Here is a 14589-nt window from a genome sequence, read left to right as displayed (position 1 = left end):
TCTTCATTTTTAATTAGCCCCTTGATCCCAAAGCAAGGATTTGTCATTTCATGCTGTGTGGACCTTAAGAGTCTGTGGCAGAGTAAGCTCACCACAGGGTATACGGGACTTGCAGGTATGACTATCCTGCAGTTGTAGCTACTCCAGGGCCCACCTTAAATCATCCTGCTTCTCAATCTGAGGCCTGAGACTGCCTGGCAAATGGATGGGGTCTGGTTTGGGTTTGAACTTTAAGATTCCACAGTTAATTTCTCTGCAACATTTAAGATCATGAGATCCAGCAGCCTATCTGTCCGTTTCATCTTACCAGAAACATAAATAAGACTAAGACAAAACACAACACTGGTTCTCGCCCATTCATCCCTACAGCAGCCTTGTAGACAAGTTCAAAGTATATTAATCTACACAATCTCCCTTCCTGGTGACCAGGCAATGGTCACCTGATTGAAGAAGCAGCAGAACTGGGGATGAGGATATATTTTTTTCCATTTTAGTATTAAAGGCCTTTCCTTCCCAAAGTCTGAATTCTTTGAAAGTCTGGCTCATTCTTTTGACAAGACCTCCATACATGTAGGTCCAGTCAAACTTGCATGGCTGAACAAACAGCTAAAGTAATATAATTAAGTAACTGCTACATACTCTTGGGGATGAGGGGTAGGTTGGCAAGGCTCATATTCCTTCTTGTTAGACTCTCTACCAGCCTGTGGTTGGACTGAGGCTGCTTAGAAAAGGGATCCTAAACTCAACGAGCTTCCAGTGAGGAAGGCACTTCATAACCCCCTTTGCTGAAGGCTGGGTGTCTGAGTTAGAGTCTTTGCAGAGTGCAGCATCCTGTGTAAACGTGGGACGTACGTTCCCCGCTGCAAACTGAGGCTAACTGAACAAACCACCCGGACAGTTTCACCTTCCCCTGTCCCTGCGCTGCAGTGCACAAAGCTATTTCAGTGAGAGCAAGAGGGAAATTTGGCAAGGAATCTTGGCTGGCACTCTTAAATCTTGGAATGTCATTCAGGATGTTCTTGTTCTGTTCCTAGTGTAATGTTTAAGTCCACAAAATGAGACCAGAATACATAACGTGAAGTTAGAATTAAGATAAATACATTTGTCATACTTAAGCCACGTTTCAATAAGATATGGTACCACTGGCTAAAAGCCACAGATCTTTCTGTATGTATCCACGTGATCAACTCTCAGTTGGCCCCAACAACCGAAAAGAACAGCACAGAGGATAATCCAGTAAAGCAAAATCACTGGGGATCTCATATAATTTTATCTTGTAGGAGTGCTTCCATCTTAATGTGCTTTGCTTACGCTAATTTTCAAATTAATTTATGTTCCTGGGCAGCACAGTAAAATGGAAATAATCCTATTCCAAGAATTAAGACACCCAGGCAACAGAACAGTCTATTCCAACAACCTTTAGCAAATTGCTTAAGTTTTCAGGGCCTGTTTGTCCATTCCCGAGTGGAGATATGAACACCTAATCTACCTGTTTTATAAAGTCTGTGCACATGCCAACATCAAATGAGCAGAGCCACCCAGAGCTGATCAGGATCATTTGTCAAAGTCAGCCTGTAATGATGAAGAGATATCTGGGATAACTCACACAAAATGGATAATCCAACATTTGGATAATTAAGAAGTGTATGTTGTCATACAGTTATGTTGAGGTGGCGGCCTTGGGATAAACCCTCAACTGAGTTAGATGAAATCGTGGTCTGAAAAGGTTGACATTTCTAGAGATAAAACCAAACAAGGCTATAATGATTCTATACCAAAGCACAACACAACATTGCTTGGGCCACCAACCTGAAACTGGGAAGGAAGTCTCTTCTGAAAATTGAATGTTTAAAATTGTTATGGGGGAAGTGGACTCAGCAAACACATTCCTGCTAAACAAAAACGATCATCTCTGTGTTAAATTTCAAAAAGTATACATATACCAAGACTCTATATTCATCTACTCATGTGAAAATTGCTTCTTTGTAAAGTATTATGTAACATCTACCGTGATATCCTACAGAAATGCTGTACTTGAAGTTATCTGGTTTTACAGAGCGGTATTAATTTAGCAAAAGTTACTTTTATAAAATTGAAAGGTGAAAGACTGATACATCAGCTTAAGTTGCAGGAGTTTATGTAGCTGCTTTCTCTGTAGTTAAAAAAATGTGTACTCGCTATACCTGGAACTTAATACCAGCTCATCTATAGAGCACCTTCTTAAAGACTACGTACTAATGTAAGGTTTTGTAAATTTCTAAACTGTTTTAAATGGGATATTATCTTTTGCAATAAACTTACATATTTTTTCTAGGTTTTAAGACTCCATTACTAGCTTGGGTTGGTTTGGGTTATAAAATTTAAACCTAAGAAGGATGTCCAATGGTCCTAATGGCAGGGAGAGTTTTCATTATAATTGCTTCTATATGTTTCCCAGGGAAACAAATAAAAAAAGAGCAGCTTCAGAACTTAGCATGGCAATGATCTCCTCAAGGCCCACATGCCCTGGGAGCCAGAGAGGCACTGTGAATCAATGATGCAATTCCCAGCTTCATTCAGACGGATACATAGTCATGATTTTTATCATTATTATGCTCATATACCTGAAATGTAACTTATTCAATATTTTTCTTTAATTATTTTTCCCATAATTCTCTTCCTAGAAAGAGGAATAATTTCTTTAATTATTTTTCCCATAATTCTCTTCCTTTATATCTATCACCACCATGAGAAAAACCAGTATGATGTTCCAAAAATAAAAGATGAAACCAAAATAATTTTTTAAAATTCTTGCTGGAGACTGTTGAGTGTTAACGGTGCTGAGCCTGAGACCAGCTCTCTTTGTTAAAAAGGGAGATTAGCAAATATTCAACACGTGCTAAAGCCACTTTAACACCAAATGCATTTTCTACTTGACTAATCAGGATGCTTGAGAGAGAACTGAAAAGAAAACAACGTTCCCATCACGTGATTTAATTTTTTCCCTGTGCTGTCCATGAGCCATCTCAAACCAGTTTGTTTACCAATTTAGGTGGGAAAAACCTGGACACAGAATCAGAAGTCTTGGGTTTAATATTATTCTACTACCCTCTTTTTTGCAGGATGACCTTGGGAAAGTTAACCTCTGTGAGCTGCTGATTCCTTTTCTTATAATGCTGAACATCACCCTTGCCTGACAAGGGTGCATGACAATTAAGTGGGAGAGAACCTTGAGTATTATGGAGGGCACACAACAGGTGCTCAATAAATGTGTATTTATTCATTTGTTTATTGAAGTAAATTGGGGGAGAAGAGGGAAGATGCCTTTATGGGACTGCAATGGGTTTTCAGAAACAGGCTTAAGGTTTTCTCAGGGCAAAAAGTGGTGTTAATAAGGAATGAACTCTTCCTGGCCTTATTAAGACTAGAAACCATGACAATGATCGTTAAGTAACAAAGGCCTCAGCGAGCCAGAAGAATATGCAGGCATGTCTAGCACAGAGCAGCACTCTGGGGAATGAAGGATTCTTGCCCCGTGGAATCAAATACCCTAGAGGTAAAAGACACTGCAAGGGCTGGGCCCCTGCCATTTGAAGCATGAGGCAACTAAGAGAGGCTAGGCAGATGATGCGTCCAAGGGCTCGTGGAAATCATGTGGGAAGCCAGTGCTGGGAGCAATGTGGTGGGTGGGTGCAACGTGTAAAGGTCTACCAGACACCAGCACCCAGGGTAGTTCCAGGAATCACTGGCACTAGACTTGAGACGCATTCTGACCTCCAGGTACAGTTTCTTTCTTAGCCGATCAGAGGCCTCAATATAGCCTTCACTTGAAAAGGCTCTCATTTTAAGCAGCTCAAGGCAACTTGCTGGATGCTAAAAGCGTATTTCTCTTTTTAAGTTCCAAGAAACATAGATGCTTTGTGATCATTATGCCCATCAAGCATAGCTTGCAATAAAAAGAACTAAAAGACAAATCCACACCCAACACACTTTGCATTTGGTGAAAACCATGTTTGACTGGCTTAAGGCTCATAACCCCTTTGGGGTACTTTCATCCCAACTTCATCCCCATTTTCTTTCCCCCAGTTTACAGCCTGAATTCCTATTGCTCATGTCTATCACCCCTAGTCCTGAGGTTTCCCAAATATATGATTTCTTCCTGCATCCTCCAGGATCCTTAGCCCAGGAAGAACCACCTAGAGTCTGGTTTTCTCACCGCCAGGCTAAGCCGGCTTCCCAGATAAGGGCACCTCTCCGCTACTGGCCTCCCGTTGCAAACCCCCTTCTTTTCTCAGCCGGCCTGCACAGGAGCATCCCACCTGGTCTCCCCATGTGCACGCCCTTCCCTTTCACCACATAGCAGCAGAACCAGTCATTGCTGAATTTAGACCTGACCCGTGTCACACCCTGGCTGTCACAATCTGGCTTCCTGATAAACTTAGGAAGTCAGACTAGGTCTGTCCCTGTGGCTCAGGAGGTCCTACCTGGCTCTCCTGAGGAAGTTCCCATCACAGGCCCTTTCACTGTCTGCTCTACAGTCACAGCGAGTCACCTCGGGTTCCTCAGAACCACCATGGGAACACTGCCTTAAGGGTCTGTACACACTTTTCCTTCTGCCTGGAACAGTCCCCACCACACCACCCTCCCTGCCCGGTTTCCAGCTCTGCTGGGGTTTCCCAAGTAAGGTTTTCCAAGACTACAACCACCGCTGCCTCAGATCATCCCAAATCTCTCTCTTACACACTCACCTGGCACCAGGAGCCCTCCATCAAAGTCCCTGACACAGCTGTCCTTGTACCTATATTTATGTAATTCTTTGATGAATGTATTTCTCTCTCATTAGCCTATTATCTTCCTAAGGTAAGAATTCTGCTTATTTTTGCTCACCTTTGAATCTCTAGCACTTAGCACAATGAGATTCAAATATTTTTTGCAGGGATAACTTAAAGAATGAGTTGGATTCAGTGGAGAGACAGGAAGAAGTGATTCCCCTTTTTTCCCTTATCTATGTATAGCCTCTAACTGTGCTGCCAGGAGCAGCCAGCCTTCCACAGATTGGGGCCTTCAGCAGCTAATGTGGCCAGTTCTTCTAATTCCACCATGGTCCACATGGCATTCAGGACTCAGGAACATCAAGCCACTACCATCCTCCCCCACCATTTATCTTGAATATTGACAGCCCAGCTTAACCTTGTTTCAGAACAAATTGTTTAACCTTGTTTCGGAACTTAATTAAATCCCAATGCATTTTGCACATTTTACCAAGATACTGCCTTACCATATGAAAGAGAAAATTAGCTTTGAAATTAAAGCAGATTGTTAACTATTTTTGCTGTAATGTTTCCATTAAAATGCCAGAATTTATTACATGTGACCTAGTCCATTTCAGGTAAAATGCAATTTAAAGGAGACAGGGTCTGTCTAACTAAAGAAGCATTGTGGGCAGAGCATTTTGTCTTGGCTTAAACCACAATTAAAATGAAAAGACAACAAGCATCACACCACAGGATTATTTACTTCAAAGCAAATAAAAGCTTTATTTATTTACTTTTTAAAAATTTTTTGGCTGCGTTGGGTCTTTGCTGCTGCACGCGGGCTTTCTCTAGCTGCAGCAAGCAGGCTTCTTATTGCGGTGGCTTCTCTTGTTGCAGAGCATGGGCTCTAGGCACACGGCTCAGTAGTTGTGGCTCGCGGGCTCTAGAGTGCAGGCTCAGTAGTTGTGGCACACCGACTTACTTGCTCCGCAGCATGTGGGATCTTCCCCGACCAGGGCTCGAACCCGTGTCCCCTGCATTGGCAGGCGGGTTCCTAACCACTGCGCCATCAGGGAAGCCCCAAATAAAAGCTTTATTATCATGAATGGCTTTCACGAATTCTCAGAATCCATAACTAACTATGGTATATTAAATTTCACTCTAATGAAACCCATAATTTTTTCTCCTGGCAAAACCTCAATATATATTTCTTAAATCTTCAGCCAAACACAGTGACCTCTCATCCGTGCTTGGGCTTGGTTCCCCAGGTAGCACACGCCATGTTGTGATACCCTGGTTATGCTTATAGAAAAGCCTTCGTCCTCCTGACCCAAACGGGCTGAGTCATTTTAACTGCTGAAATCAAGAGTGGTTCACATAGCTCTTCCCCCAAGCACACCAAGCCCCACTGAACCTAATCCCACGTGCAGAGCTCCCATATGCGTGATGCACGAGAGAAGTCATGTGTTTTTGTCATTGTTTTTCGTTTGCTTGTGTGTTTCAAGGTAAAAACAATATGCTTTCTGTAATTAGGGATCAAAGAGAGCAAAACCAAAGCCATGCAGAGCATCAGCATTTGCAAACTCAGACCCCGGACCTGATCATAATTCCTGGAACTGATCCCTCACTCTTCTCCACTACTACACAACAACCAGCTCCAAGGAAGCTTCTCACATGAACCTCAGCCCATAACCACTTTTATTCCAATAAACAGTTATAGATTCCCTTCTCTGTACCAGGCAAGAAAACTACAGATGCAGCCCTTACCTCAGAGAGCTTACTACAGTCTAGTGAGGGGTGGGGGAGAGGGATTCTGACAATAAGCACATGTCCTTTGCTGATTCACCCACCTGGATATCATGCCCCCCCTCCTTTTGACCCTCTTAATGCTGTCCTTGTTATTCTCTTATGATGATTATCTGTCTTGAATTATAGCTGTTTCTAGTTTTCTCCCTGTTTCCCAACTCTGTGTAACATGTCATGAGAGTAGGAACTTCTTTCCTCCCCTTGTAAAGTCTTAAGTCCAGGAAGTCTTTGTTTAATTAAAGACTTCAACCTTATGAGCCCTTGTCTGTTTCATGTGGACCACTTCACTGGCCTTCAAAGTCTACTTTCCTTACAGTTTTCCAGCTCCCTTGGATCTAGCTTCCTCGCAGCTACCTGGGGATCACTCTAAGACGTATATCTGGCCATGCCACTCCAAGCTTTTCTAACTGTGCCCACCACCATCCAGGGCATAAAATTCCTCCCATAGCACAAGGTTCCTTGCAATCCAACTCCAACCTAGTACGTGCAGCCTAACTTCCTACCACTCCACTTTCCCCTGCACCATCTCCTTGCCACCTCCTAAAACATCAGAGGACATTACATATCAGTGGCTTAGCACACGCTGTTCCCTCTACCTGGGACACTGTTCCATTACCTATTTACCATGGGAAATAATTTTTGTTCGGGGGAATAAATGAATAGTAGCCATATTACTACTAATCATGATAATAAAGTCTCTGGTTTCTTGAAGTTACAATGGGCTATTATCAAATGTTTTGCTTCCATTATCTTATATTTTCCTCAGAAAATTACCATAAGGTAGCTAATGACGACCCCTATTTCCCAGAAGAATAATCGAGGCTTGGAGGGAGATAAGTAATTTGTCCAAGTCCACAAGTATGAGATGGTGAAGGCTGGAGTTCTTGCAAGGTCTGCCAAACATGAGAGCTTGGGCTCTTCACTCCTATGCCAGACATCAAATTGCAATTTAAATGTCAACTCTTCTCTGCAACTTTTTCTGATCATTCTCGGCTCCTGCCATGGGATTAGTCACTCCATCGTCCTCCAAGTACTCATGGTACTTTGACCAGACTGCTGCTTATATTATCCTGGCATTTCTTTTGTCAACCCCTCACGTTCATCTCCACCAGGAAGCGAAGTCCTGGGGGATAGGAATTGTCATCTGTATCCCTGGGACCCTCGAAGTGTTTATCACATTTCCTGAGATGCCGTAAATGTTTCACGTGCTTGTTGAACGAATTGGGAGAAAATATGGAGATGGACACATTAAGAGGAAAAACAATCCAGGGTGGAAAGACATACCAGAACAAGACCAGGAGTCCTGACTTCAGCCCCCGATTTTCTGCACAGTTTTGAACAAGTACCTTCACCTCCACCCCCCACCTCTGTCTTCAGAAGGAAACCATCTGCCTTTCTGGCCTCACAGGCTAGTTAGAAGAAAAGTGGAATTATATACATGAAAATGCTTCAGTAAGTTTGACTATCTCATTAATTCCTATTTTTAAAGAAATAGTGTTTGAGGTTTTTTTTCCTGATCATAAAAGGAAAGCCGAATCATTTTAGAAAGAGTAAAACTACAGAAATGTACAAATCATGTGTCCTTTAAGCAGACGATACCAACATTATTTTAACTTCCGAACAAGGTCCCTGGGTCTGACCTCTAAGAGATCCAGAGTCTCTGGTGAGGGGCCAAATTTCTTCCCCTCTTTGACCTTCAGGGCACCATGATGGCTTTCTTATTGTTGTTGTTATATTTCTATAATCCTTCTCCATATTTAAGTCCTAGAATATCTTCATGTTATTAAAAATTATCATAAATATTTAATGGCGACATAAATGCATCACTTAAGAATGTAGCATGAATCTAGAAAAGTGGGTTCTGATTTTGAAGGATCATTTGACAGAATTGATTCCCTTGAGTCACTGAGAAGGCCAGTGCCCTGGCATGGATGACGGGACGGAGACCTGCAGGGAAGCCTGTTTCATTCGCCGTTGTTCCAACAGGGTTTTTTCTCTGTGGGCAGCTCCATTCCCTCCGCATTCCCAGGGAAGGAGCCTCTGGATGGGATTTCTCCTTCCTGTCTGGGATTCAAGCCTTTGTGGCAGACATCTGGTGGTTGGTTTCATCTCTGGGGGCTGGGGAGAGCTTTATTTACAGCCCAGGTGTAGCAACAGCTTAATAATAATGCACAAACCCAGGTGCTATCCCAAGTCACACCATAAAATAACCTGTAATCTGACTCATAACACTTGTGTCAAAGTAGGGAGAAGACTGTAGCACTGAAGGGGAAAAATAATGGCTCTTATTTACCGAGGGTCTGCTATGTGTTAAACTCCGTGCTGCGAGCCTTACACATAGGTTTTTACCCAGTCCTCACCATGGAACTGACAAGTAATAACTATTACTAGCCCCATTTTACAGACATGGAAACTGAGGAGCAGAACTGTGAAGTAAAGAGACTTCCTAGCTATGGAATAAGGTCACCTCACCCGTTGAGAAAAAGAGGACCAGTTCCCAGCCAGCAAAATCCTTTCAAACTCCATAACTTGTGCCCCAACCCCCCACAGCCCTTAGAAAGAAATGCTGGGAGTGAGGGTGCTCATCAATGCCTAAATGGGAGACAGACACCAAGAGGGAGGAGATATGGGGATATATGTATATGTATAGCTGGTTCACTTTGTTATACAGCAGAAACTAACACACCATTCACTGTAAAGCAATTATACTCCAATAAAGATGTTAAAAATAAATAAATAAAGTTTCCGAAGTCCACCCAGGACAAGAAAAGACTGGCATCTCTTCTAGCACCAGGAAACAGGACAGAAGACACAGTGGAGTCTAACCTTTAAGACACACTTCAAGTTACTTGTTCAAAGTCAGATCTGTCCAGCTCCACTAACAGAAGCCAAAAGGCACTGAGATATTTGGAGGCAGTTTCATTAGGATACGACGCACTGGTCATGCATGTCCTAGTACTAACTGTATGATACCCAAACTCCGTCTCTGCCTCTCCCTCTCTGGGTGCTAACAACAGCAGCCCCTGGGTGGCCAGTGGAGGCCCCAGACTCTCTAGAGTCTGAGCTCACCTCCCCTGAAGAACCACAAGGCACACGTTACTGAGCCACGTGTGAAACTGTCACAGCAGCAGCATGTTTATTATCTCGGAGCGCTCTCTTTCCTTGTACCAGAGGCCTGCTCGATGAGGTGGACTAGGAAGAATGCAGTGGCTCTTTTAAAACATTTAGGGGGCCTCCCTGGTGGCGCAGTGGTTGAGAGTCCGCCTGCCGATGCAGGGGATACGGGTTCGTGCCCCGGTCTGGGAGGATCCCATATGCCGCGGAGCGGCTGGGCCCGTGAGCCGTGGCCGCTGGGCCTGTGCGTCCGGAGCCTGTGCTCCGCAGCGGGAGAGGCCACAGCAGTGAGAGGCCCACGTACAGAAAAAGAAAAAAAAAAAAAAAAAAGAAAAAAAAAAACATTTAGGAACTTCATCATTCCCATCTCTGTGACTCATCATGGAACAAAAGGAAAGTCTGGAGATGAAGCTGGCTTTTGTATGCTCCAGCTCTCAAACTGTGATTTGTCTAAAAGAATGCTACCACACAGGGGTAGTAAGGTATTTGGGAATTTTATATTAAAAAAAAAAAAAGATCCTTAAGGGAAAACCTAGCATGAAATAAATCTTTTCTCATCTTATTTTTTAAAATCAGAATTCTTTTAAAGCTAAACTTTTTCTTTTAAAGCTAAATTTGTCTTTCTTTCAGTTAGTTCTGTTCTTTCCACTCACTCCTGCAGCTTGGATGAGCGCCTGCCACATGCCACGCCCTGGGCCGATGGACAGGAACCTCCAAGATAGGAGGACACAGTCCCTTTCCTCAAGGATCTTAGTCCACTGTGAAACCTAGGTAGGTAAAGAGAAAATTCCACGATGACAAGGGTAATGCTGTAATTGAAAAATGGACAAAGGACAGTGAGGTCACTGAAGAAAGATGGTCTTCAGGAATGAGAGGTTTCACAGACCAGGAGATGGACGTAAGGCAAGAAATGCTGCTCCCTCTTACAATCCCTTAACCCTTCCTCTCTACCTAGTCAAACTGCTCATGTCATTCAAGAACTAGACCCAGTTCTGCAAAATCTACCTTGATCACCTGACTTCTGCCCATATATGCTATGGGTTCCTTGGAAGTTGAGATACTAATCCACTTTTTGCCTATATATTTTAGGCCAAGAATTCCTTGATATACAATTACCGAAACCCTTATTAAAGCAAAGCTTCCCCACTCACTGGCTATAAGCACCATGCACGTGGCCATATCCAGCAGCAACGAAGCTACCCCAAGCTCCTTACGCCATCTTTCGGTTACCAACTGGAATTTCAGGTCTCTTGTATAATGTTTATTTTCTCTCTTAACCTGATCCCCCTCTAATACACAAACATACACACATATTTACTCTTCTCTCTCTCTCTCAGGAATTTTCTCTCATTAATTTCATCTCAGGAAAACAATTTCCCAGATATGTATAGTGAAATGCTTAAGATGTCAGCTTCAAACTCTGTAGATTTGGGTATGGACTCTAGCTTTCTCCTTCCCAGCTGTGTGATGCTGGACAAGGAGCTTAATTAAGCCTTCTGACTACTGTTTCCTCTTCGAGAGGGGATCATAATATTTGTCAACCTCACAGATTAAACGCGATCATATCCCCAAAGTACCATCTCCGCCACACAACGAACACTCTGGAAATGTTAACTGACGTTATTATTGACATATGCATCCTCTGAAGAGTATGAATACATTCTCCCCCCATTCCTTTCCATTTGGTCTGGGTATTCAATAACAATTCTTCTCCTCCCTTATTCTCCTAGATTAATCATGTCACAAGGGTAATAACAGTAACACTTGTATAAGGGTAATGCAAGTAACATTTAACATGTTAAGGACAAGAATGATGGGTTGTATGTAAATAAAATAGACAGCAGAAAGCTTTCCTTCCTTCAGCAGGTATTCACTGAGATCATCCTGCATGCCAGGGAACCACTGTGTCCTTAGAAACGCAGGAGTGATGAAGACAGGCATTGTTCTGCAGTTGCTAGGAAGGATGTTCTCATGACAGTACGAGGAGTACACAAAGTTGAAGAGAGCAGAGGGATCCCAACTTGGTGGAGTGGAATGTGGCTCAAGACATGAAGGACGAAGAGGAGTTTGCAAGGCGGAAGGTCTTGGAAGGAAAGTTAGGAGGGGTATGTTCTAGACAGAGGGAATGGTGTGCAGGGGGATGCAGAGGGGGAAAAGAGCATTCTGGGACCAACAGAGCAGTTCCCTTGAGTTGGCACAAGTGTGTGAGGTAAGGGGCACTGGGAGAAGATGCAGGCCTAGACTGGGTGCCCTGAAAGCCATGGTGAGCACCTGGGCCTTCATCCTTGGCCACTGTGGGGCCACTGATGCTTTATCTCCAAGAAAGTGCTACTTTAAAAGGCCGTGTTGGCCACAGTGTGAAGAATTAGAAAGGGACGAGAGCGGAGGCAGTGTGTCTTATCAGAAGACGTAGCAGGGTACCAGTGAGAGATGGTCATGGCCAGACACAGGCTAGTGGCATCGATGGTAATGAGAAGCGCCTGGATAGAGGCCTTTAGACCTAGAACAAACAGAACCCGGAGATGAGCTGGATGTGGAAGGAGGAGACTACCTCTCTTTCCAGAACGCTTTAGAATCTCCATGTCTCCATTCTAGCTGTGTCGTCTTCTGTAAAACCTGCTATTTCATAAGCACCAGCATTCAAGGAGACAGAAAGTTCTTCAGATTTTATGGGTTGTTTTGGTTCAATTACCAGAATTGAGGAGCCTGATCCTAAAGATATCACTGTCATCATAAAACCACCAAAATTCTACGCCATCTTATAGGTTTCTGAAAGTTACTATACAGGTCATCCCATTAGATTCCACAGTCTAGGCAGGGCCATAGCTGGGTTTAAGGTGCTCATTATTATCTTTAAAATACTTGATGCCTAAATAGTAATTTAAGGTATTAATAGTGCAGGAGTGCATAATATACTATTTAAAAACAGGGACTCTAGCAATGGCACTGCTTGGGTTCAAATTCCAGCTCTTCCACGAACAAGCTGTGTGATTATAGGCAAGTTACATAACCTTCCTGTGCTTGTTATCTCATATGTAAAATGTGAGTACCTGATGCAGGTTAAGTGATGTCAAACACATATCGTACTTAGCCTTCTGCCTGAAAGCAGGATATCTGCTCAATAAGTGAGAGCTTTAGTATGAACACTGTTTTCTGAACAAGGTGTTGAGACACGTAGTGAAGGTCAGGGGTCAACCGACCACTTCTGGCTGGGAACCCCACCTTCTCATGTCCTAGACTGTCCTCACACGTGCTCTCCATGGGATGGGGTTGGATGTGGGTGGAGTTGGCACTGTCTCACTGTGGCCCCTGCAGAGGCCTCCTGAGTCTTTGGGCTCACAGTGACATAGAGTGGTCAGGCAGGTGGGCTATCTGTCATTTGGGAAGTGAAGTCAGAGCTTTGAAACCCTGGCTCTCTGATGACTCAGGCATTTTCTGGAGTCTTCAGTGCTATTATGAGGTGAAGCAATGGAGGGTGGGGTGATTCCCACGTGTTTTTTTCCTTTTTGAATAAATGGCTCTGAAATTCTGGAGCTGGCCTCGTGCCAACTGCATTTACTTTTATTTAATCACTCAGTAGACTCCTCTGCGAAAACTGGGGTAATTAGGCCCAAAATGTATCACCCAGAGGCTTATTTTAACTACCTGAAATAAAAGCTAGATCCCAATTTCAGCAAAATTACCAGTTTGTTTCCCTTCCAAGAACTTCTCGCAGTGCTCAGGTTCCCTGATTCTGCCTGTGGGACTGTCCATCCCCAGCGCCAGGGAGGCCAGAGGCAGGGGATGGCCTTCTCTAGAGCAGACAGCAGCAGGATTCATCGGCCAGGGAGGGGTTCCCTGACAACCCCCCTCACCTGTGCAAACAAGCTTGGACGTTTCCCCCCACACTCTGAGACCTATGGGACAGCACAAAGTACACATGGTCTGATATCAGACGTCCCTGGGTTCACAGCCCGTCTTGCTACTAGCCGTGTGACTTCGGCCAGGATGCTTCCATCCTTTGAAGCTCAGTCAGTCTATTATCCTGAACAATGGGAGAGGATGACACTTACCTGTGAGGACTCAAAGATGAGCTCCATCATACAACAGGGATTCTCAGTCAAACTTACTTTTTTGTTTTTTAACAATCTCTGAAGAGTACAACCAGTGTAATAATAAACCACTGTGTTGCAGTTTAATTGGCAGCATATTCTCTTCGTAATCTGAGCATAAAATCATGGTGCATCTTACACTTGATAAAATATGACCGTAGCACATAGAAACCATTCCCTGGTAAAAATGCAAGCTCTCAGATTACTGGCTTTTTCCATTACGTGTCTGCTCGGACACCACTACCTTCTTAAAGGAACCAAGAATATGTGAAAGGGAATACTGGTTTTACAAGAGTGTTTGTATTGGGCCAAAAAAACACCAATAACTTCAGTCAATACATAATATTTGCAAGAATCTTGCATATGTCACTGTTTTCCAATCTTATGCTTACGACAGACATCACTAATCAATTCAGCACTTCTTTCTACCGAGCCAAGATGGAGCCCCGGAATCTTTCTCAACACAGTGCAACGGGCAGCCATTGAGAACCCGCCAGAGCTGGCACATAAAGTGAAATCTATTTTCTCTCCCTGACTCAGGACCTTGGGAGGCAGGGAAAGAGAATGGGCATGGGACAAATTAGAAAATTTACATACATGACAAAGATCTCAAAAATGATACAGTTCATTACACAGAAGAAACCAAGGTCTAGAGTGTGGAAACTTTCGCCGGCTCTCCCTTATCCAAAATGTCTGCCTTTCTCATCATCAGAGTCAAAAATCCTTGGTCATTTAAGTAAACAAACATTTATCTGATACATTAGACTCTGGCAAAGAAAGGAAGACAGGGCAGCAGTCATGTAAAAAGTTTTTTGCTTTTTGTTTTTGTAAACTTTCCTTCTGCT

At 43.5% G+C, this 14589-nt stretch overlaps 1 protein-coding gene across 1 annotated transcript in view; it reads right to left on the bottom strand.

Annotated features, from left to right (window-relative positions):
- The window catches only part of DOCK2 (dedicator of cytokinesis 2), a 417518-nt gene that overhangs the window by 224364 nt on the left and 178565 nt on the right, over positions 1-14589 (bottom strand). The window lies entirely within an intron of this gene.

This window comes from Mesoplodon mirus (genome assembly GCF_964341445.2).
Source record: "Mesoplodon mirus genome assembly, chromosome: 5".
Lineage (NCBI taxonomy): Eukaryota > Metazoa > Chordata > Mammalia > Artiodactyla > Ziphiidae > Mesoplodon > Mesoplodon mirus.
This window is presented reverse-complemented; position numbering and strand designations above follow the sequence as displayed.